The 22,648-nt window shown below is 40.7% G+C and overlaps 1 protein-coding gene across 3 annotated transcripts in view; it reads right to left on the reverse strand.

The window, feature by feature from the left end:
* Nucleotides 1-22,648, reverse strand: part of BMPER (BMP binding endothelial regulator) — a 263,953-nt gene that overhangs the window by 108,230 nt on the left and 133,075 nt on the right. The window lies entirely within an intron of this gene.

Raw genomic sequence — 22,648 nt, forward strand, 5'->3', positions numbered from 1 at the left:
ACAGCAAGAAGTAGCTAGTAGGAAGTAATTATAATTAGAAGTACGAGTAATTATACCAGGGCTTGTGGCACCTTAGAGACTAACCAATTTATTTGAGCATAAGCTTTCGTGAGCTACAGCTCACTTCATCGGATGCATACTGTGGAAAGTGTAGAAGATCTTTTTATACACACAAAGCATGAAAAAATACCTCCCCCCACCCCACTCTCCTGCTGGTAATAGCTTATCTAAAATGATCACTCTTTCCTTTTCCTTTTGCAAATACAGACTAACACGGCTGTTACTCTGATACCAAGGCTCTGATCTAGAAGTGCTTGGGAAAGCAGTCCCTGTGCTCCCCCGTTAATAATTATTGGAATGATCTGATCCTTGTGTGGTATGTTTGGGGAAGCTGAGGATCCTTCCTTCCTTCCCAGGCACCCACACTAGTGGGGGGCAATGTGGCCCATGTTGTATAGATTGAGGTTTCCTTCAGCCAGCAATGATTAATAGAAATCACTCCCCTTAGTCATTCCATTTTCTTTATTTGTTAATCATTTTCTAGGGCTCATTTCTAGTGAGCGTCCTAACATTTAGACTGGACTGTAAAGTCAAAAAACCTACACCAACATCTTTTGCTCTTGTGTCAACCTTCCTCCCAAAGCCTGTTCAGCAAATCCATCACACTCTGAACAGTCACATAACAGAACTGGACCATTCTATTCTAAATCCATTTTTATTGCTTCTTCCATATCATAGGAATGCACAGCACATAAATCAGAAAATAGACACACCAAGGATCAGAAAAGCAAAAAATATGTTACAGTTGTGATTTCCAGATCAGGCACCCAGCTGTTGTTCTCAACTCTACATCCCCTCCCCAGCCCTTAGAGGCTTTGCAGTCTGGCATTAACCTCAACGCTGCAGTAATCAAACTGAATAGGATGCAGAATCTAACCTGTATAAATAACCTTTCCCACTTTCCCTCCTCAACCCCACCCCATTGCTGTAAAACTAACAAAAAATAATTACATGTAAAGCAGTTGGGAGCTGTTACCAGAGATCTAAACTCTGCAGAACAAGCCCCCTCCATATGTGCAAAGTCACTTCTGCCCTTTGCCCACTAGATGGGCAATGAAGATGGTGTGAAAAACCCCAGCACTGAGCCAATGGATAAGCCACCAGGAAATATCAAACTGTTCCAAGCATGACAGCCAGTGGAAACCACGCTGTAGAGTTCACAAGAAGGTCACTGCTTTAAGGTCTCATGATAAAGAGGGGGTTTTTTTTGTCTGCATGTATAAATTGAGGCTGGAGGCTCAGAGAAATACAGAGGAAAAGGGGAGGGGTGGAGTATAAATTAAGATCCAAAATACATTTTAAAGTGCTTTTTGCTTTGGAGATTCAGGCCCAGATTGTCAGTTGCTGGCACAATATGTGCATCTGCAAAACCCTGTATCAGTGAGTATAAATGAGCATTTGCACTCAATGAGGTAATTGCACGGCTCTAAGTGTCTGTTTGTACGTGCTACTGCCTGACTGGTGTATACCCCTGAAGTCAGTGTGCACTGCAAGTGCTCAGCAACTCTGAAAATAACAGCCAACCAATGATGCCTGAATATGGATTTAGGTGCCTGACTTTGCAAACTTAAGTCTGAAGATTTTGCCTTATGTGTCTTGACCTAGTTCACATGATGAGTGCCAGAGCTGGGAATAGGACCCAGACCACCTGTGCTTCAATCACTAGACCACACACCCTGTTGTGAAGTGATGCTTACTAAAGACCTTTTATGTAAGGAACAAACACACTGTGTGTTTGTTTGGAGAAAAACTTCCTATTCTAGATTCAAGTTTAAAGTTTGGGGAACTTGGAGAAAATGAATTGGGGCTCTCTCCTTTTCCATCTCTAATTAGCACTACAGTCACATCTCTGCTTATGTTATTCTCTATTTAGTACCATAGGGTAAATATTATTACATTTAAAATGTGTAATTTTCATCTCCTTTTCTAAATAACTCAGCCCTGGATTTCAATTGTATCAAAAAAACAAACAACTCTCTCCCCTGTGTTTTCTGCCAAAAGCTGTGTGCTCTGCCTCAGTGTCCTCTTAGGAGCTCATCCCAAGCTAAAACAACAGACTTAAACTATTTTGTGTTATGTAATTTGGATATGGAGTTAGGTTTTTCGGAAGTCAAATAGAAACATGACTCCAGCTCAGCTCCAGGTGTTTTTCTTGCTCTTCAGGCTGTGTTTTTTTGATGGCAATCCTCCATGTTTGAAGGCTGATATCCCATATGGAAACCCATCTCTTATACAGATGTGATCAGCCTGGCCAGACTTGTGAAGAAACACTGTGTGGGATATCTGTGATATAATACAAATTCAAATCTGAACCACCACCCAGCCTGGCTAAATTATTGAAAGTGTTCATTTTTGAAATTCCAGTTCCTGTTATTGCTAACGGATAATAAAATGTTCTTGCTGACTTTCCAATAGGCTTGGTTTGGGTGTGAGCTGTTCTGGGTACTACTGGTAGCTACCTTTATATGTATATAACCCATTAAAACTCCTCTGAAATGTGAGACTAAAACATAAGTGCACTGAGACCCAGCGTAATTCCAATGTACATTGGCAAACTGTAAAGAACAAAAGAACCTGGAGAATGCAGCCCTTTTCTTCCCTCTCAGACTCTCTCACATATTTCTCATGGTGTGGGGGGGGGGGGCTCTGATAAGAGAAAAAAAGGAAAGAGTAAAGAGCAGGAAATGACAAAGGGCAATTAAGGTTAGAATTAATTTCCTTAGGAGTCAGACTCTAACGTTTCTACAATGCAGATGTAAAAATTCATCTGTTTAATTTTACTGTCCACAAATGGAGTGCTAACCACAGGCCTCATTCATTAACTTCCTAAAAAACATATTGGACAGCTACATCTCAGACTCCTCTCTCTTCCCCATGCTCGTGAACACAAATATCCCTGGGCAGGCTGTCAGCAGCAGGGACCAAAGACAAGACCTCTGGATCTGGAAGCATGAGCCTCTATGCCAGGTTTGTTACTTCATCACCAGTAGCAGACTCATAAAACTATATATTCCAGCCACTAGATGGAGACAAAAAGAAAAGGAGTACTTGTGGCACCTTAGAGACTAACCAATTTATTTGAGCATAAGCTTTCGTGAGCTACAGCTCACTTCATCGGATGCATTCAGTGGAAAATACAGTGGGGAGATTTATATACACAGAGAACATGAAACAATGGGTGTTATCATACACATTGTAAGGAGAGTGATCACTTAAGATGAGCTAATACCATCAGGAGAGTGGGTTGTGGGGGAGAAAACCTTTTGTAGTGATAATCAAGGTGGGCCATTTCCAGCAGTTGACGAGAACATCTGAGGAACAGTGTGTGGGGGAGGAGGGGAATAAACATGGGGAAATAGTTTTACTTTGTGTAATGACCCATCCACTCCCAGTCTCTATTCAAGCCTAAGTTAATTGTATCCAGTTTGCAAATTAATTCCAATTCAGCAATCTCTCGTTGGAGTCTGTTTCTGAAGTTTTTCTGTTGTAATATCGCAACTTTCATGTCTGTAATCGCGTGACCAGAGAGATTGAAGTGTTCTCCGACTGGTTTATGAATGTTATAATTCTTGACATCTGATTTGTGTCCATTTATTCTTTTACGTAGAGACTGTCCAGTTTGAATAATGTACATGGCAGAGGAGCATTGCTGGCACATGATGGCATATATCACATTGGTAGATGTGCAGGTGAACGAGCCTCTGATAGTGTGGCTGATGTGATTAGGCCCTATGATGGTATCCCCTGAATAGATATGTGGACACAGTTGGCAACGGGCTTTGTCGCAAGGATAGGTTCCTGGGTTAGTGGTTCTGTTGTGTGGTGTGTGGTTGCTGGTGAGTATTTGCTTCAGGTTGGGGGGCTGTCTGTAAGCAAGGACTGGCCTGTCTCCCAAGATCTGTGAGAGTGATGGATCGTCCTTCAGGATAGGTTGTAGATTCTTGATGATGCGTTGGAGAGGTTTTAGTTGGGGGCTGAAGGTGATGGCTAGTGGTGTTTTGTTATTTTCTTTGTTGGGCCTGTCCTGTAGTAGGTGACTTCTGGGTACTCTTCTGGCTCTGTCCATCTGTTTCTTCACTTCCGCAGGTGGGTATTGTAGTTGTAAGAATGCTTGATAGAGATCTTGTAGGTGTTTGTCTGTGTCTGAGGGGTTGGAGCAAATGCGGTTGTATTGTAGAGCTTGGCTGTAGACGACGGATCGTGTGGTGTGATCTGGGTGAAAGCTGGAGGCACGTAGGTAGGAATAGTGGTCAGTAGAGATCCCCACGGTGTATGTGTGGGTTATAATATGAACCACTAGAGTGACTGGTAGAGCACAAGTGGAGATATAGGTGCTGCTTCTCCACCCACATCAGTTTTAAACTGGTGAAACTCCATTAATAGCAGCGGAGTTACTCCTGACTTAAGTCATTTTAAGTAAGAGGAGAATCAAACTAATAGATTAGCCATTGAGATGTTTCCATTCAAACAATGAGCTAGATCAATGGTCCCCAAACTTTGTACCTCATGCACCACCTTAACCCTGTCCAACTCCCCTCTGCCCCTGGAGCCGGAGCTGGGAGCGGGGCCGAGGCTCTGGGAAGGGAGGACACAGACAGGGAAAGGGGGCTTAGCCTGGAGCCACAGCTGGGGGCAGGGGAGGGGCTGGGAGCAGAGCCTGCCCAGCCCCCCAAACATTCCTCGGCACCTCCACTAGGGGGGAGCACCCCACAGTTTGGGGACCTCTGAGCTAGAACATGGAGCCCTTCCAGGCATGGATGAACCACCACAGTAAAGCCAGTTGGTCTCCCATGAGTAAATGCTCACTGGAGTGAGTAAGGACTCCACAGTCGGGCTCACTGCTTGTTAGACAGATCCAGAACAGAAGGAGAGTGATTCGTTTAGGCTAGCTCCACGTTTGGGACCCAATTATCATTTGAATCCAATCATTTGTCCAAGCTGTTCACATTATAGTTCCCTTTCCTGATGATGGCTGCTTAAATTTTCTCAGCGGGAGAAAGATCACATCATTGGTACTGGAGGCTCTTAGGATGTGTCTGACCAATGCATCAAAAGGGAGATTATTCCTGAATGCTAAAACCACAGTGGAAATTTGCATAGCAGCCCCAAGACAGTCTCACCCCAGGACCAGAGGATCAGCATCTCTCAGCTGGGGCTCTTAGGCAAACACTTCATATTTTACACAGAGTGAACAAATCACACACACTGTGGTTCTCTAACACTCTTTAATCTTAACACAGCTGCAAGCCCCTTTCAACAGAGAAGCCTTCTGGGTGAGTCTGACCTTTGGATAGAGCCTTGCATGTTCTCTGTGGTAGTATTTATTGTTACCGTCAGGCAAATGATTCACTTTGTGAATAACCCTGGGAGGGATCTCTCCTTCCAGCAGTCCCACAGACTCGTAAATATGTTCCACCACCGCCACCATCACATCAGTACTGAAACAGGGCAAAACAAGGCAGTAAAAGAAAAATGTTGTGACTCTCTGATACTTGCAAGCCGATTTCTGTATAGTCTGCATGCTTTGGAGCAGAAAGGCCAGCATTAAAGTTTACAAGCTATCAAGGGGATAAGTTTTAAAGTCGAGGCAACTGGTCTCATGTTAGACTTCTCAGGAAGAATAGTTATTACAGCTTTTTGGAGGCACCATCAGAAGGAAAGGGGGAAATGCACATTCCTGCGACAAAGAGGCACTTGGAAGCACCCTAACTCTGCAGGACACTCCTCTTCAAAACAGACACTGGGCATTAAAAAAAAAATCAATCAGCTTATGAAAAGCCACACGTCCCTTTGCCAATTTCGTTATGCCACTAGAAAAGGGTCTAAATATGTTTGTTACAACCCCCACACCAATATTATCATGATGGTTTCAGCTGATTCCTGCACAGATATGCAATAAACCTCCCCTGGATCATTCCACACTCAAAGAACAACTCAGTCCCTGCATTCAATCATCAAGGAGCCTAAATTCTTTCTAACACAGGGCTGACTTTATAATTTAGCAGGTCCCAAGCTGTCTGGGAAAAGAGGTGTCATGGAACTACTGGATAAGTTGCCTCCCCAGTCCAGCTACTGAATGGGAGGTTGGCTTAGCCCACAAAATACAATACAAAATACAAAGCCCCCAAACAATCCACTTGCTTAGGGTTAGCCCTGCTCTCAGCACCCACAAAGGATGAATCAAAGAGTTGGTTCACATCAGATTGGAGAGTTGGTTCACATCCGAATGGATAGCAGACTCAAGAATTTCATTAGCAGCAAAGCCTGAAAATGGAGAATGCTGCCAGCATCAAGCCAACATCTGTGAGCAATTATGTTAATAGAGAATGCGAGAAACAGTTGTGCTCAGATCTTTAGCAATGTACATAATTCAAGCAGCAGTCAGAAGTAGATAAAAATACATGTGCCACATATGTAGGAGTGACAGTTAAGTAATACATTGGTTTCATAAGCTCATGATCTGAATTCCTGGCTCAAGCTCATCTTGCATTCAGGTTTTCAAAAAATAAAACTTCCAGCACAGGAGCAAGATCAATGATTATCTGGTATTAGCTGTGCATTGTTCTGTAGGAAGTGAGTTCAGTTGTATCTTCTTGCTTCCTATAAAACATGAATTGACATCACCAGGGCCAGCTCCAGGCACCAGCTAAGGAAGCACGTGTCTGGGGTGGCCCCTGTGAAAGGGCAGCATTTCGGCCAATATTGGGGCGGTGCTTTGGCAGCTCTCCAGCAGGTTTTTTGGGGGTCTTTTTTGGCTTGGGGTGGCAAAAAGCTTGAGCCGACCCTGGACATCACCATAATTGATGCTAATCGGCCCATTTGCTGGAACTCTCAGAAGAGGTCAAGGACTGATTGGGCATGGAGAGTGAATTACCATCTGACCCCAGCCTTGAGAAACATTAGCTAGGTAGATGGAAGAATTCTTCCATCGACCTCGGTGCATCTGCAAGTGGGCTTTAGGTCAACCTAACTACATTGTATATGGTGTGATTTTTTTCACAGCCCTGAGCAACGCAGCTAGGGCGACCTAAGTTTTAGGTGTCCACCAGGCCCGAATATTCCTCTCACAGAGTAAGGATGAAACATAATGGCAGGACAGCGTGGGGCAGCTTCCATTACTGTTATTTATATTGTACCTGTTCTGAGGATAAATAGATGCTTTTGCTCCAGGGCTGCCAATACAGCACCTTCCATGAGCTCTAAAAGTAACGTATTAACAAATACATCTTAAAGCTGCACATCCAAGTTTGAAAGGCTCCTTAAAGTAGATCTATAACAGTAACACATATAAAGGGTGTTAAAACAATTGTATTCCTAATTAAGAAATGTGAAAATATTGTCCTCGGTAAAGATTTTTTTTTTCTTTTAAATGCGGAAACTTGCATATCCAGAGCAAAAAGTTACCATTCACTATTGTTCTCAAAACCAGTAAATGGATAGTACTTTTGCTCTTAAACCAGCCTCTTTTGGTGTGAAAATAAATATTGTAAGCCCTGCAGTAGTTGCTGTCATTTCAAAGACTCCCCATTGCAATGCCATGGTTTTTATGTTATATATGTTGTACAGATGAGTACAGCAAACTTCAGAGTAGTTCTGAAAATTGGAGGAACTACTAATTATACTGTAAACAGATTGCAATAGCATGCAAACTTCTGTTTTCAGTCAGGATCCATATTTATTGTTCCTTAGGGTAAATAATGAACTAGGTTCCCCCCGCAGTCAATGTTGGGTCTCAAGTCAATAAATCTTGATCACAGAATAGAAACCAGTAACTGCTTAATAACTTCTTCTTGGCTTTGATTATAAAGGCTGAAGGAAGATTTCAATCTCCTGGTTTCCTTTTCATATGGAAAAGCTTTTAACCATTTTGAAGAGTTTGCTTGCCTTTGGGCCCATCCTGATTATAGAACATAGGTATATTCCACCTACAATTATTTAGTACATACATAGGTTCTTTACCTTGAGATAAGACTTTGAAACCAGTGACTGTATGTACTCTAAGGACAGTGAGGACAGTATAGATAATAAATAGCCTCTCTTTTATGCTAAAATAATTAATTCCCCCTTCCCATATAAAACTGTTACTCCGATACATGGAGAATGTTGACAAGAATCCCTGTGGTATTTGGTTACCAGAAACGGATCCTATATAAGCACTTTTTCATTTACAAAGAAAAAAATATGGACAGTATTGAGAGCAAAAAAGAGATATGATGGATGGATAAATAACATTCTCACACTGCTAGTCAGTGCAAGATTTATATGTGATTGGTAGGAGACCCACATAGGGCAAACTTCCAAAATTACATTGTAACCCACTATCCTGACCAAGACACCCTGTAACAAAGATTATGATTATGGATCTCTCTTATTAGCCAGGTGGAGATCAGTGTGGAGATCAGTGTAGGCAAGTAAGAGAAGAATCAGAAGACAAACCAAGTATGAAGTACTGTGGGCTTGATTTGCCACTGCATCACTCCAAGTTTACAATAGTGGGCTTCATTGAAGTCAATGGAGATACACTGGCATAAAATATTTAAAACAGAGAATCTGAACTTGAACTTTTAGGAATCCAGAATTCAAATGATAGGCATTATCTTTGCCAAATTCAAATGCGTTGTGAAACATAACCTGTAATTCACTGATATGCAGAAGCTGGTGAAACCTTGAAAACTCCAGTGCCAGATGTAATGACTTGAACCACTGTTATGTACTGCAATCTTTTTGCACTTCTTTCTACTGGACAGATTACTTCAGACCTTCTTATACAGTCCTCTCACTGGTTGAAATGAAGATGCTCCTTCACTGTGCCAGCTAAAGAGCTTTTTCTTTGGAGCCAAAGGTCATGACATATATTCCTCACACCATGTAAAGCATGGGCCTGATATTCAGAGGTGTTGAGCACCATAACTCCAGCTGAAATCACTGGAAATTGCTGGTATCTCTGAAAACCAGGGCCTGTATGTGCTTAGCTTACCTTGTATGGTGATTGTAAGCTGGTAAGCCAACTGAGCAAAAGAAAAAGATCCCTCAGAGTCAGCAGGGGTAATGTCACTTTTCTCAAGGACAGCTTTATAAATCAGCCAAAGAACAACAGTTAACAAAACACGATATACGTAGAAAAAATGTTCCAAAGTTTGGGCTTTCTAACTCAGCCACCCTAATCCTGGATTCAGAGCCCCAGGATTCTCTCAGGTTGTCTCTCTTCCTGTTCTTAGAGCAACTGTTTTTATGGCCCACGCCTGGAGCATCTGGGTAATTACCAGGGACAGGTTACTGCCTTTGAATAAGGTTACTGTGTCATTGTAACAAACTGTGCCCAAGTTAAAATACTGGCACCTATGACACACTCTGTAATTTGTCATTTATCTATTTATTTTTGACATTTCACCTAGTCCTGGGAAGTTTCATAACCCATAAACATACATAGTAAGTGGAGCACAAAGGTTTCGGTTCCTGTAGGACATATAAGCCTGTTGTTACGTAGACATTAAACATAAATTTTAATCTGATGTACTTTTAATAAGTTTCTGTTTGTGGGATCTAACAAGTAGCTTTTGAAGCAGCTTGGCTTTCAGCTTTGATAGAGCAAAATAACCTTTCACCTATTTCCCCAGGCAGGGTGACAGTTCTGTAATTTTTTACTGTGATCATGAGGTCTCTCAGGCCTTAAGAAAGTGTAAGCCTTGTAGTACCAGTGGACATCAGTAAACCTAGGTTCAAAGCAAATCTTACCACAGATCACTAGAGGTCACCCTAGGTATGTAAAGATTCTAACCTTAACCCATTCTTTCCACAAGGGAAAGTATAAGCTGCTAAGTAAACTGCTTAGAGATAGAAAGACTAACTAAGACATGTAATCATTAGTATTATATTGGTTTTGGTTAAATGATTATTGACTAGGCTCATGCAATGATATTATCAATTGTTGGTTTTGAATTGCTTTCATACTAGTTAACCAATTTTCAAATGTACTGTTGTTAATTTTTTGATTTGATTAATTCCATTTACGTTGTAACCTCAATCTGATTTTCATATTCCTTTAGTATTTTAGGGAAGTGTAATAAATTATTTAGCCTTATCATTGTTTATGCTCTTAAATAAAAACCATAAAACACACTGAATTGGTTTTCTCTGTTCAAATGACAATGAGGTAAAAACAACTTTAATTAAAGGGATTTTAATTAAACATTAATAGAGCATTTGACTCAGGTCCTGAGAATCCTATTACTACTACATCAGTAAAAACCAATGTTCTGTGCCAAAGGATTTAGAAAGAATTCAGGTTCCTCCAGACGCAAAATAATCCATCTTGCTGTGGGTGCGATAAGCACTTCCCTACTCCTTAAAGAACATTTCTGTGGGTGAAAGTAGTTAGGAGTGTGGCTGTTTGGGACTCGGATTTTCTCAGTGGAAATAGCAGAACCCTGTGCTGTGCAATGACAAGCGCGACCATCTAGCAGACTGAAGCCTTGGGCTGGGAGCTAGGAGCATGTGTATTCTAATCTCAGCTCTGCTCCTGACTTCCGCTGGGGGTGGCAGGGAAGGGAGGCAGCATTAGGCTCTCATTCTCAATTTCCCCAACTTTAAAATGGGTGTGTGCTGAGACTAGATAAATTAATATTTGCACAACAGTCTAAAAATCTAAGGTGCTAAGTATGATCCCTCAGGAAATGAACTTTGTAAACTTTTTCTTCACTGCCATGGTACCCACTCTGTTCCACAGTCTTTTACTCTTGATATACACATACAGCACCTAACCCAACCACTCACTATCTCTGTAAACTGCATACCTCACTTGAGAGATGATGTACAAGTATCAGCTGTCTGAATACCTTACCACTTACAACAGCTTTCTCTGGGCTGGCCATATGAGAAATGACTTGATATTAATTTTCACATGCTGGGTTTGTTTTAGCTTTTATGCTTCAGAAATATTATATACACAGAACATTTGTTGTAGGAGTACACAGGAATGCAAGAGCATGTACAGCTTCAATTCCCCTCTCAACATTTTCACATTCCCCAACATATTTAATTTCAACTGGGCTAAATGGGAGGCAGGAGGATACTTAAATAGTCTCCATTGCTGAATATTGAGACCTCAGGTATCAGTCCTGCTCTCAGATATGCAGAGCTACCATGCTAGAATCTTGTTAAATTAACTAGCGACAAGTGAGGTAGGTGATTTTACCACATACATGATGATGTATCCTTCCTCACTGCAAAACCCTCCCATTCCATTTGGGTGAGAGCAGGACTCAGCCTTTAATGTAAGAGTATGCTACATATTATATTATCAAGGATTAGATATCAAGGATTAGATATCATGGCGATAAGTACTTTAGACAGATAAGTACTTTGGACATAAGAACCTTACCTCTATAGATCCTTATTTCCTGTATGCCTTTTCCCTACTCCTTTTGGGAGTTTATTTTGTAGCTGCTCAATACATTGGCTTTAAATAGGGGCTGAAATATAGCGGCTTTGCAGTTACGTATATTAAGGGAAAGGTAATAAAATTTCATGCTTTGAGATGTAAACTGTTTATTTCAGAGGCCTGAAATGGATTTTCTCTCCGATGTATGCCACCACACAGTTGGTCAGCTACATTTTGGATGGGCTTCACCTTTCTAGCACCAGATATTGGCCTCTACCAGAGAAGGGATAGTGAACTTGATGTGCTAACATGTGGTATGGTGAACCCTATGGTTATTTATTTACTGATTTATGCATGGTGCCCATCACCTCAGCATCCCTAGATTTAGAATCAACAGGGTTTTCAACTTAAAATATAGTGTGACAATCAGGGTACAGGCACCTCATGGAAGAACAACGGGTCTGAACCTCAGAATAATTGAATCAACTGATTGTATACAATATTATTGTACTATACAAGTGTATCAAGTAAGGCACTGGTTTTCAACCTTTTTTCATTTTCAGACCCCTAAAAAATTTCAAATGGAGGTGTGAACCCCTTTGGAAATCTTAGACCCAGACTGTGGAACCCCAGGGGACGGCAGACCACAGGCTGAAAACCACTGGAGTAAGTTTGGGATGACACACTGGTGATTAATATCATTGTGAAATGTATTTATAAGCAGTATATATGGAATTATGTCTACCTAGTGAAATTATGCTTTAAAGTCTGTGACCAAACAAAGGCAGAAACAGGTTTTCTCCCAGGCAGGAGGGAAGGTAGTTATCTCCCTGTGTCTAATGTAAATTAAGCATTATGGAAGCCCCATTTACACGTGCGTCAACAGGAAGAGATGAACAGCAAGGGGTCATCCTGACTCCGGGGACAAAACACTGAGTTTTGGGAAATTTAAAGAGAAACAAAAAGCCATTTTGTCATCCATCACTTAAGGGACAAAGCACTTTTGGAATCTGTGAAAGGTGGATCCCCCAGCTATGTGGGCTGAGGATGGCGAGAACTGACTAGGTGAGAAATTGCCTGACACCAGGGTTGTAATCTGTTAAATTTTAGACACTAGAAAACATGTATTATTTTTGGTTTATTTGTAACTATTTTCTGTTTCTATTATCCTTACTTACCATCACTTACATCTCTGTTCTTTGTTGATAAACTTACTTTTGGTCTGACCCTAAATCATCTCAGTATTAAAGTACAGTGTGGGTCCTCAGCTATACTAACAAACTCATGTGTGCACCTTCTCGCTTCAGAGGCAGTGGACTTGCTAATTTCTATGAGCACCCAGTGATAGGGGGTGGATACTGCAGAGGAATTCTCTTCCAGGGGTTCGGGAACTGGGGTTCATTGAATGTTACCTGAAAAGCAAGGTTATGACTGGCAGAGTCTTGAGAAGTTTGCCTGTGAGGCAGACAGAATGGTGTGGCAGAGAGCTGACACTCAGTTTAGGTTCCAGCAAAGCTCTCTCTTGCTGAGGCAGAAGGGTAAAACACAGTGGCTTACCTGTTCCAGATGCCCCAAGAAAGCACCACAGAAAGGTCTAAAATTAAATTTTAAACACATAAAAATAAAATAAAGTAAAAATTCCCTGCAGCAGAAGTGTCACAGAGGTTAATTTAAAATGAGCCCAAGACCTGGGGTTTCTAGCAGCTGTAGCTAAAAGTCTTCTAAAACATTTAAGGGAGACTTGGGGTGATTTTCACTGCCTCTGATGATGTTCATCCCTTTTCCAGATAATGCTAAATCATCCCAGTCAGCCATGACATTTATCCGTGCAGCTAGCAACAATACTTCTGAACAGCAAATACTTCTCCCTTGGGTATGGATCAAATTGAACTAATTAGCAGGGTTTTTTTTAAAAAAAAAAACCCATTTTTCGGAGGGGAAGATTATCCCAAAGATCTCCTACAAGGTTTTCCCTCCATGCTATCGAGCTATACAAGTTGGATATTGCGCTATTCTACCAGGAGACCAAGGAAATTTATCAGAAATAAATATTTCCAGTAAGTGTACTTTACATAAAGTTTGTTTCCCAAATGTGTTTCATCCATCCTTGGGACCACTCATCTGCTTGAAGCGACATAAGGGTTTTGCTGGATTGGAGCCTTAGTGAGAAAAATCAAGTGGGGGAGCTCCCTGTTAATATACTGGTAGCAGTAATGCTTCTAGGGCATTTAAAATCCCGTCAATTGGGCTTTGGCAGACCACCATATGGAGCAAGCTACAGAAGTGCAGATTTTCCACTGTGAGCACCTTGCTCTCAGGAACCAGAAGTTCATACTCAGGAACCAAGTTGGATACACAATAGTGGAAGAGGCAATTGCACAGGGTACCAGGGTCACGTAAGGATTACAATGTACAAAGCCGCTCCTTAAATTGCATCCTGAAAGAAAGAAGTAGCTGGGCTCAGCGCTGGTCCCTAGAGGTGTGTTCACAGAGGCTGACTCCACTCAAGAGATAATAAATAAATAAATAAATAAATAAATAAAATAATACCCAGCCCTTATACAGCCCCTTTCATCAGTAGATCACAAAGCACTTTACAAAAAAGGTCAGTATCATTATCCCCATTTTACAGATGGAGAAAACTGAGGCCCAGAGCGAGGAAGTGAATTCCCCAAGTCACCCAGCAGGCCAATTTCAAAGCCAAGGTCTCCTGAGTCCCAGTGCAGAGTTCTATCCACTTCTGTACCAGCTGGATCTTTTTAAAGACTGCCCACAGTACAGCAAATTGTAGAAAGCTAGACTTGGGGCTAACTTGCCATGGATGAGTGTAACAAAGTTTGCATAGGAGAGGAACAGTCACAAGGTGAAATCTTGGCTCCACTGAAATCAGTAGCAAAATTCAAATTGACTAAAATGTGCCAGTTTTTTCCCCACAGGTTCCAAGCCAAGTGTAAAAGGAAAAAAATCACTGTTTTCCACCACTGTCACCAGGCCATCCAAAAACAGCAATACCACCAGTATAACTCCAAGACTACAAATCATAGTGGGAAACACTCTGGGAACAGAAAGTGCAGTCATGGCCTCAGGTTATTCCTGTAGATGTTGTCCCTCACCCACCATCAGGATCAATTTGCTCTTATTCAAATTGATCTTACACATCCACATATACATCCTCACATCTGTCAAACACTGGGATACCAGTGAGACATCATTTTATTACGAAACACCTGACTTGAATTTCACTGAATCAGGTAACAAACCAAAAGCCAGTGAAGATTTACTGGATATATGTGGTCTTTTGCAATAATCACATACAAACTGTGCACATAATTATTTGAAATAACCAGTGGAAAGAGAATGCCTCAGATTACACTCACAACCTATTAGAAAACAACCTCTCATTTAATGTATGAGCATTGTATCAGGTATGATCCCCATTATGTAATTAGAGTAAGCAAAGCAAAAACATTCCAGACATGCAAGGGAAGCTTCTCTGGATTAGAATCACAGAATAGTATGTGGTTTCATCTGGTTTTCCTATAAAATCTTTTCCTTAAAAAAAAAAATCTTTCCAAATAGGGAAGCTCAGAGTGGGTAATCAGAGAAGCATGCATTTTTCAGACTGGAAGAGAGCCATGGACAGTCCCAGGTGAATGGTGTTTGTCCAACACCATAGTCTGTCAGATTCCAAAGTTCTAGCCCCCTTACCTCCAGCCCCCTGCCTCTAACCACCCCACTCCCAAGACCTCAGCAGGAAGGGAGACATCTGCGAATCCTCTGGCACTGTTTCAATGTTTTACAGCTGTAATAACCAAAGAGAAAAGTGTTTTCTAGCCCAAGATTCCTAAGGTATTTTTCTAAATAGATACAAGTGTGTGGGATTCAGTACAGGGAATAATACCCCACCAGGGGAGGGGTGTGGGGAAAAGATGAAGGGGAGTCATGATCTGTGGATAATTGATCTCAACTCAGGTTGATTTATCTTCCCTGCCCACTCAGCCTATTTGTCCAAGTCCAAACTTCTAATCCTTAAATCTAAACAGTATTGCTGGCAGGTCTTGGCTATGTCAAATGAAATGAAAAATGCTGCAAGGAGGATGCTTACAACAGTGGTGATTTCTGTGTTTGATATACATGTAATAAAGTATATCTGTAGTACATTTCATTAGCAGCATCTCGGTGTGTGAATTTGATGCTTGCTGTTGGAATTTATTAAATGCATCTGATCCCACAAAGTTTGTGTTTTCCCCTCCATGCATTATTAGCCTACTGCAAGTACTGTATACCATGGTACCTCAGGCCTATATATAAATAAGACAATATGATATTTGCCAATATGCAGCCAGACCATAACAGTTGGCATTTGAGTGGTTTTGAAAGTGATCAGAATTCATATTCAATCACAAATTAGAGAAGATGGTCAAGCTGGATAGTCACCAGAAAAAAATTACTCTGAACCACAGGATTCCTAGAGGGGTTGTGAACACCAGCTCTTCAAATGCCTACACACTCAGATTTATTCCATTGCACATTTCACCAATGTCAGTCTGCAAAGAATCACTGCAAATCAGTAGAATGATTTAAAACAGAGTCTATATTTCACTAAAGAAAAGGAACTATCAAGCACTTAATGAGCCACATAGGGAAGGCTCCTAGGGTATGTTTACACTGCAAATAATTAAATAACTACATTTTAAAAAATCCTCACACCAGAGACTCTCAGAGCTCAGGTCAACTAATGTGGGCTCTTGTGGCTTATGCTATGGGTCTAAAAATAGCAGTGTAGGCTCAGGCTGGAGCCCAGGCTCTGAGACCCTCCAGACCAGATTTCAGAGGCCAGGCTCCAGCCTGAGCCCAAACTTCTACACTGCTATTTTTAGACCCATAGCAAGACTCACAGCTGAGACTGAGACTCACAGCTACAGTGTAGTTGTAATACAGCAGCTAGCTTCAAGTGTATGGGAGATCAAAGAGCCTGAGACAACTATGAGCATTTGCTTTGATAAACAGTGTAGACTCTATGATCTTGGAAACACTCTCCCCTCCAAAGAACTGCAGCATCATGCCAGAATTTCCTAGATGGCAAACTTTGCAACATCCATTTCAGATGTACCACTTTTCAGAGGCAGTACTTTGGGTATTATGTAAAATTTTGGTCAGACTTACCAAGTACCAGTAGTACTCCCTGAGCTATCAGGACACAGTGTGTTACAGATACACCAATTCTTCCCAATCCTTTAATTCCTGATACTGCCTTGTTTATAGTCACTCTTCCAACAAGACTTTCCTTTGCACCATTCTACTGGATGAACATAGAGCATTGATTCCTTTGCCTCACAGATTTCAGTCATCAGATATAGAACTTCATGGTCAACCGTGAGTCTAGAATTTAGGACCTTTTGCTTCAAAACCACAATCCACTACCACTTAATGTCAAGAAAACGCATCATTAGTTGAAGTAATGCTAGGGCTTATGCACTCTTTGTAGGCTAATCACTGGAGTGCCCATATAGCATAAGAAGATGAAAATTATGCCTATAATTTATGTTCTAATTCTGAATAACAATCTTCTCTCTTGTTACATGGGAATTCTTAGAATAACAGCAAAGTCTGCAAAATTAACTGCATTGATTAACTCTAACATCTAATTAGAGTTAAGACTGAGTAATATCAGCACAGTCAGTATGAATGTTTATGACAAGGGTTATAATTAAATAAATTGGCAGTTACTGAATGTATTTGATTAACTGATTGAATCAATTGAGGCCAATTACCATGTTGTTAATCAACTACTGCTTTTCTAGACCAGACTGGATATGATTAAAAATAGAGATTCAGGGTAAAAAAAAAAAAAATCAGGTCTTAGTCTCATGGCAATTTCTTTTACACAAGAGACAATAATAGGTACTGTATGTCAGTTTGTATGCTCTCCCCTATGGTTAAATTACAATATTAAGTCTTTTAAAAAACCTAAAGAGCTTGTTTATACAATCTGTATAACCTGGAGTAAAAGATTTGATTGTACACTGAGGCCCAGATATTTAGTAATGCACACTTTCATGATTTTTGCATGCTACCATAGCCACTAACTGTTATATACTATCTAACTGGTCATTTGAGTACACAATCATAGAATCACAGGACTGGCAGGGACCTCGAGAGGCATCTAGTCCAGTCCCTTGCATTTATGGCATGTGTGCATGCTTACATTACAGTAGTTCTAGATGCAAACAGTGTGCATTGATTTTTTGCAAGCACAGATCATATACATATCTAAAAATCTGAGCCTAAGTCAGTGTAGTTCCATTTTGACTTTGCATCTGAGTTACCCAGGACACTTACAAATATCCAGTTAAATAGATTAAAATGACAAAGGTGTTTTCTATCATTTAAAAAAATCTTTTCTCCATTCATTCTTTACCATAATATCTTGGAAATTTGAAATTGTTTCCCTACTTAAATGAATTTTCCTCTGTGGTGCTCAAACCCTGACAAATAGCCCTGATATTTATAGTGTTGCTCAGGAGCAGTGAACTACTAGCACTGCTTCAAAACCACCACAACAAAGAGCCCATAAAACATTTTTGTTTCAAAACAAAGAATTACAGGATTATTGCAAATCAATATATTAAAGGAAAAGTTTTAATCATCAGCATAGTTTACAAATAAACCTAAATCCCCGCAACACCCTAATAAAGTGGGAATGAGGCAGAGGTGCTCAGTGACTTCCCATGGGACACCAAGAGTGTATAAAGATCAGGATCAGAACTCAGGAGTTAGTGGTTCCTCATCCCATATTCAGACAAATAGATTGAGTTTGTTTTTTGGACGGCTAACAATAGCATAAGCTATAGCTAGGAAAAAAGGAATCTTAAATTGAACTTGAGATGTCATCAGAGAAATCTTTTCAGTAACACAGGGTGAGATAAACATTTGAAACACGCTTTTCAGAGCCTTTTTTTAAAAGAAATCACACCCTAATTTGAAGTGTTCCTGCTGAGTTTATTTCTGAGAATTCTTATTAACAGCAGATAAGCTCAAGAGCAACTTACCGAAAATGAGGCAGTGTTAATGATGAAGATGAGAATGACCAAAAAAGGTTAACATTTGTGAACATGATATTACAAATGGAGAAGTTATGTAATGCATGATGATAGAGAAGAATGAAGGCAATGATATGCAAATCCATCTGTCCAAGCTACTCAGTTGAAAAGAGCGCTGGATGGAAAGAAACAAGCAGACACATTTATAGTCCACCAGAAAACCTTGTTTCTCTTTATAAATGCACAAATGGAAAAATCTGAATAAAACCCTACAATGAAATTCTGTTTACAGGTGTTGTGGATAGAATCCGAGAGTGCTAAAGGAATTGGCGGCTATGATTGCAGAGCCATTGGCCATTATCTTTGAAAACTCGTGGCGAATGGGGGAAGTCCCAGGTGACTGGAAAAAGGCTAATGTAGTGCCAATCTTTAAAAAAGGGAAGAAGGAGGATCCTGGGAACTACAGGCCAGTCAGCCTCACCTCAGTCCCCGGAAAAAATCATGGAGCAGGTCCTCAAGGAAATCAATCCTGAAGCACTTACATGAGAGGAAAGTGAGCAGGAACAGTCAGCATGGATTCACCAAGGGAAGGTCATGCCTGACTAATCTAATCGTCTTCTATGATGAGATTACTGGTTCTGTGGATGAAGGGAAAGCAGTGGATGTATTGTTTCTTGACTTTAGCAAAGCTTTTGACACGGTCTCCCACAGTATTCTTGTCAGCAAGTTGAAGAAGTATGGGCTGGATGAATGCACTATAAGGTGGGTAGAAAGTTGGCTAGATTGTCGGGCTCAACGGGTAGTGATCAATGGCTCCATGTCTAGTTGGCAGCCGGTGTCAAGTGGAGTGCCCCAGGGGTCGGTCCTGGGGCCGGTTTTGTTCAATATCTTCATAAATGATCTGGAGGATGGTGTGGATTGCACTCTCAGCAAATTTGCGGATGATACTAAACTGGGAGGAGTGGTAGATATGCTGGAGGGCAGGGATAGGATACAGAGGGACCTAGACAAATTGGAGGATTGGGCCAAAAGAAATCTGATGAGGTTCAATAAGAATAAGTGCAGGGTCCTGCACTTAGGACGGAAGAACCCAATGCACAGCTTTACAGACTAGGGACCGAATGGCTAGGCAGCAGTTCTGCGGAAAAGGACCTAGGGGTGACAGTGGACGAGAAGCTGGATATGAGTCAGCAGTGTGCCCTTGTTGCCAAGAAGGCCAATGGTATTTTGGGATGGATAAGTAGGGGCAAAGCGAGCAGATTGAGGGACGTGATCGTTCCCCTCTATTCAACATTGGTGAGGCCTCATCTGGAGTACTGTGTCCAGTTTTGGGCCCCACACTACAAGAAGGATGTGGATAAATTGGAGAGAGTCCAGCGAAGGGCAACAAAAATGATTAGGGGTCTGGAACACATGACTTATGAGGAGAGGCTGAGGGAACTGGGATTGTTTAGTCTGCAGAAGAGAAGAATGAGGGGGGATTTGATAGCTGCTTTCAACTACCTGAGAGGTGGTTCCAGAGAGGATGGTTCTAGACTATTCTCACTGGTAGAAGAGGACAGGACAAGGAGTAATGGTCTCAAGTTGCAGTGGGGGAGGTTTAGGTTGGATATTAGGAAAAACTTTTTCACTAGGAGGGTGGTGAAACACTGGAATGAGTTACCTACGGAGGTGGTAGAATCTCCTTCCTTAGAAGTTTTTAAGGTCAGGCTTGATAAAGCCCTGGCTGGGATGATTTAATTGGGGATTGGTCCTGCTTTGAACAGGGGGTTGGACTAGATGACCTCCTGAGGTCCCTTCCAAGCCTGATATTCTATGATTCTATGATTCTATGAATCATGTGCATTCTGTGAATATTTTTGTTAATTCTGAATCAAACTGTTTTGGTGATATTTACACACCTTTATAATTTGATTTCTGTAACTGTTCATTTGCCAATAATGTTTTGTTTAGGAGAATGTTCCTGGAAAATTGAAATACCATAAATTTTCAAGAAGGGTGAAGATTTATGTTGAAAAGGTTCACATGGCCATCTTGTAGTATGGGTCAGGTAAAAAAGAAATTAATTGACATGGAACTAATCATATAAAATACCAATTTTTTATTTTATTTTACAAATTTGAATGATCAAGGGAATCCTCTTAGTTCATGAGAAATCCATGGGCTAAAATTTGTTTGCAAAACATTTGTCAAACATTTTTCAAATGATGAACAAATTTCCAAAAGTCACTATCTGGTTATGGAAATTTTGCTATTATGTAAAAGGGCCAAATCCACTTAATAAATTGTTCACAGCAAACTTTTCACTTGGTTCTAGTAACAGGTAATGTCTGCACTGAGTTTCATTAGGCATTTTGCTTTTGATTCTCATAGCTCTATCTGAGTCACCCTAAAGTCTGAAAATATGAATGCAAAGTTTCAGGAAACAAACTCCGGAAGAATTTGATGCTCAATCCAAATTACAGTCTTTTAAATTGTGTACCTTGAGCTGGTAGAAAATTTGCTGACAGAACACTTTTCTATCAGAAAATGCAAACTAGACTGAATTGAAACTTTCTGCAGGAACTTGTCAATGGAAACTAGCCTGGGCTCACTGGGCTGTCCGACCCCCAAACCAGAATTTTTTAAACTGTCCATACGGTGGAAAAATTCATATAGCCAACTTTTCATTTCAAATAGGAATGAAATTTTTTTTCAGAAATGTGAAATTTTCCATGGGATAGACATTCCAGTTTCCACACAGCTCTATGTAAAACAGCCCTTTCTACAAAAGACATATACTTAAATCAAGCAAACTTTCATTGTGTTTCCAGATCTGACACAATACTATTTTCTAACGCAAGAAAAGAAAATCCACCATAGTATTTTGTGTGAGGATTCAAAGATCTTTCCTGGCTGCCCTTGCCAAGATATAAATCATTTTCTTTCATGGTCTCAGAGAGTGCTTTGCAATAAATTAATCACAAGCCACTTTAAAGGAAAGAGAAAAAAACTAAATGTGAAATGAAAGAGAAAATCTAGCTTAAACTTTCTGTGCCTGTTCTCTATTTTCATTTTCAACACTTACCTTTAAATAATGGCAAAAGTGAGGTAGGAATATTGTCGAAGTACATTCAACACTTCTACTGTGTGTGTTAGCATTTCTAATACTCTCTGGTGTTCCCACTACCACCAACAACAAAATTAAACATTATAAAAGTTACAGATAGGACCTCCCTCATTCTTACATTATCTCCCTATCTTATGAGCCAGGCAATAGACTGAGGACCCAGACAGACACAGCCTGGAAACCAGGATATGCTGAATTTTCTAGCATTCCCCAGCACTCAGCCATACTCTGTTAGAGTAGATAAAAGGCTTTCAGGCTCCTCACAGAAGAGGAAGAAAGGCAATTCATGAGGGAAATACAGTAATTTTAAAAAGCCATTATAAATGAGCCCAGTAGTTCAGCAGATGTGCTCAAGTACAAAGAGCTGCAACTATGAAGTTAGTCAGTTCCATCCACAATCATGCAATTCTGACCCAGCTTGCTTTTATCTTTTATGTCAGGCGATCTAAAGAAAATAGGATTTTATTTACTGGGAGAGGAGCAAATAAACTCACGACAATTAAAGAGCAGAAATAATCTCTCGGTGGTTTAGGCCAGAGGCGTTTTAATGATAAAAAGGCTTAGATAAATTACTCCGGCCAAGTGTCTTGGTTGCCTTCCCTTTTCCTTTGCTCCCAGGGTGAAACAGGCAGACCAGGCTCATTCTATTTACTGTATCCTTTTAAGCTCTAACACACACATTTCGTCAGTCAGGAAATGATGGTACAACTGTCTTAAACAAAATCAGTTCTAAAAAGCCCATGGGAAACGTGGAGCACTGTGAACTAAGTCTTGGTCCCATCAAAGTCAACAGGAGTTTTACAACTGACTCCAGCAATATGTTCTGTGGCCTTGCATTTACCCCTGCTCTCTTCTGTGGGCGTTTCAAACAGCAGTCTTCTAATCTGGCAATTATGAAGCTTTCTTTTTCAATTGTAGCTGCTCTATTGCACTTTCTGTTCCTATTTCCAGTTCTAGGACCTGATTCAAGAAAGCTGTTCAGCATGTGCTTGAGTCCTATTGAAGTCAATTGGAGCTAAGAACCTGCTTAGAGTTAGCACTTTCTTAAGTACTTTC

The sequence above is a fragment of the Lepidochelys kempii genome, chromosome 2, assembly GCF_965140285.1.
Source record: "Lepidochelys kempii isolate rLepKem1 chromosome 2, rLepKem1.hap1, whole genome shotgun sequence".
NCBI lineage: Eukaryota > Metazoa > Chordata > Testudines > Cheloniidae > Lepidochelys > Lepidochelys kempii.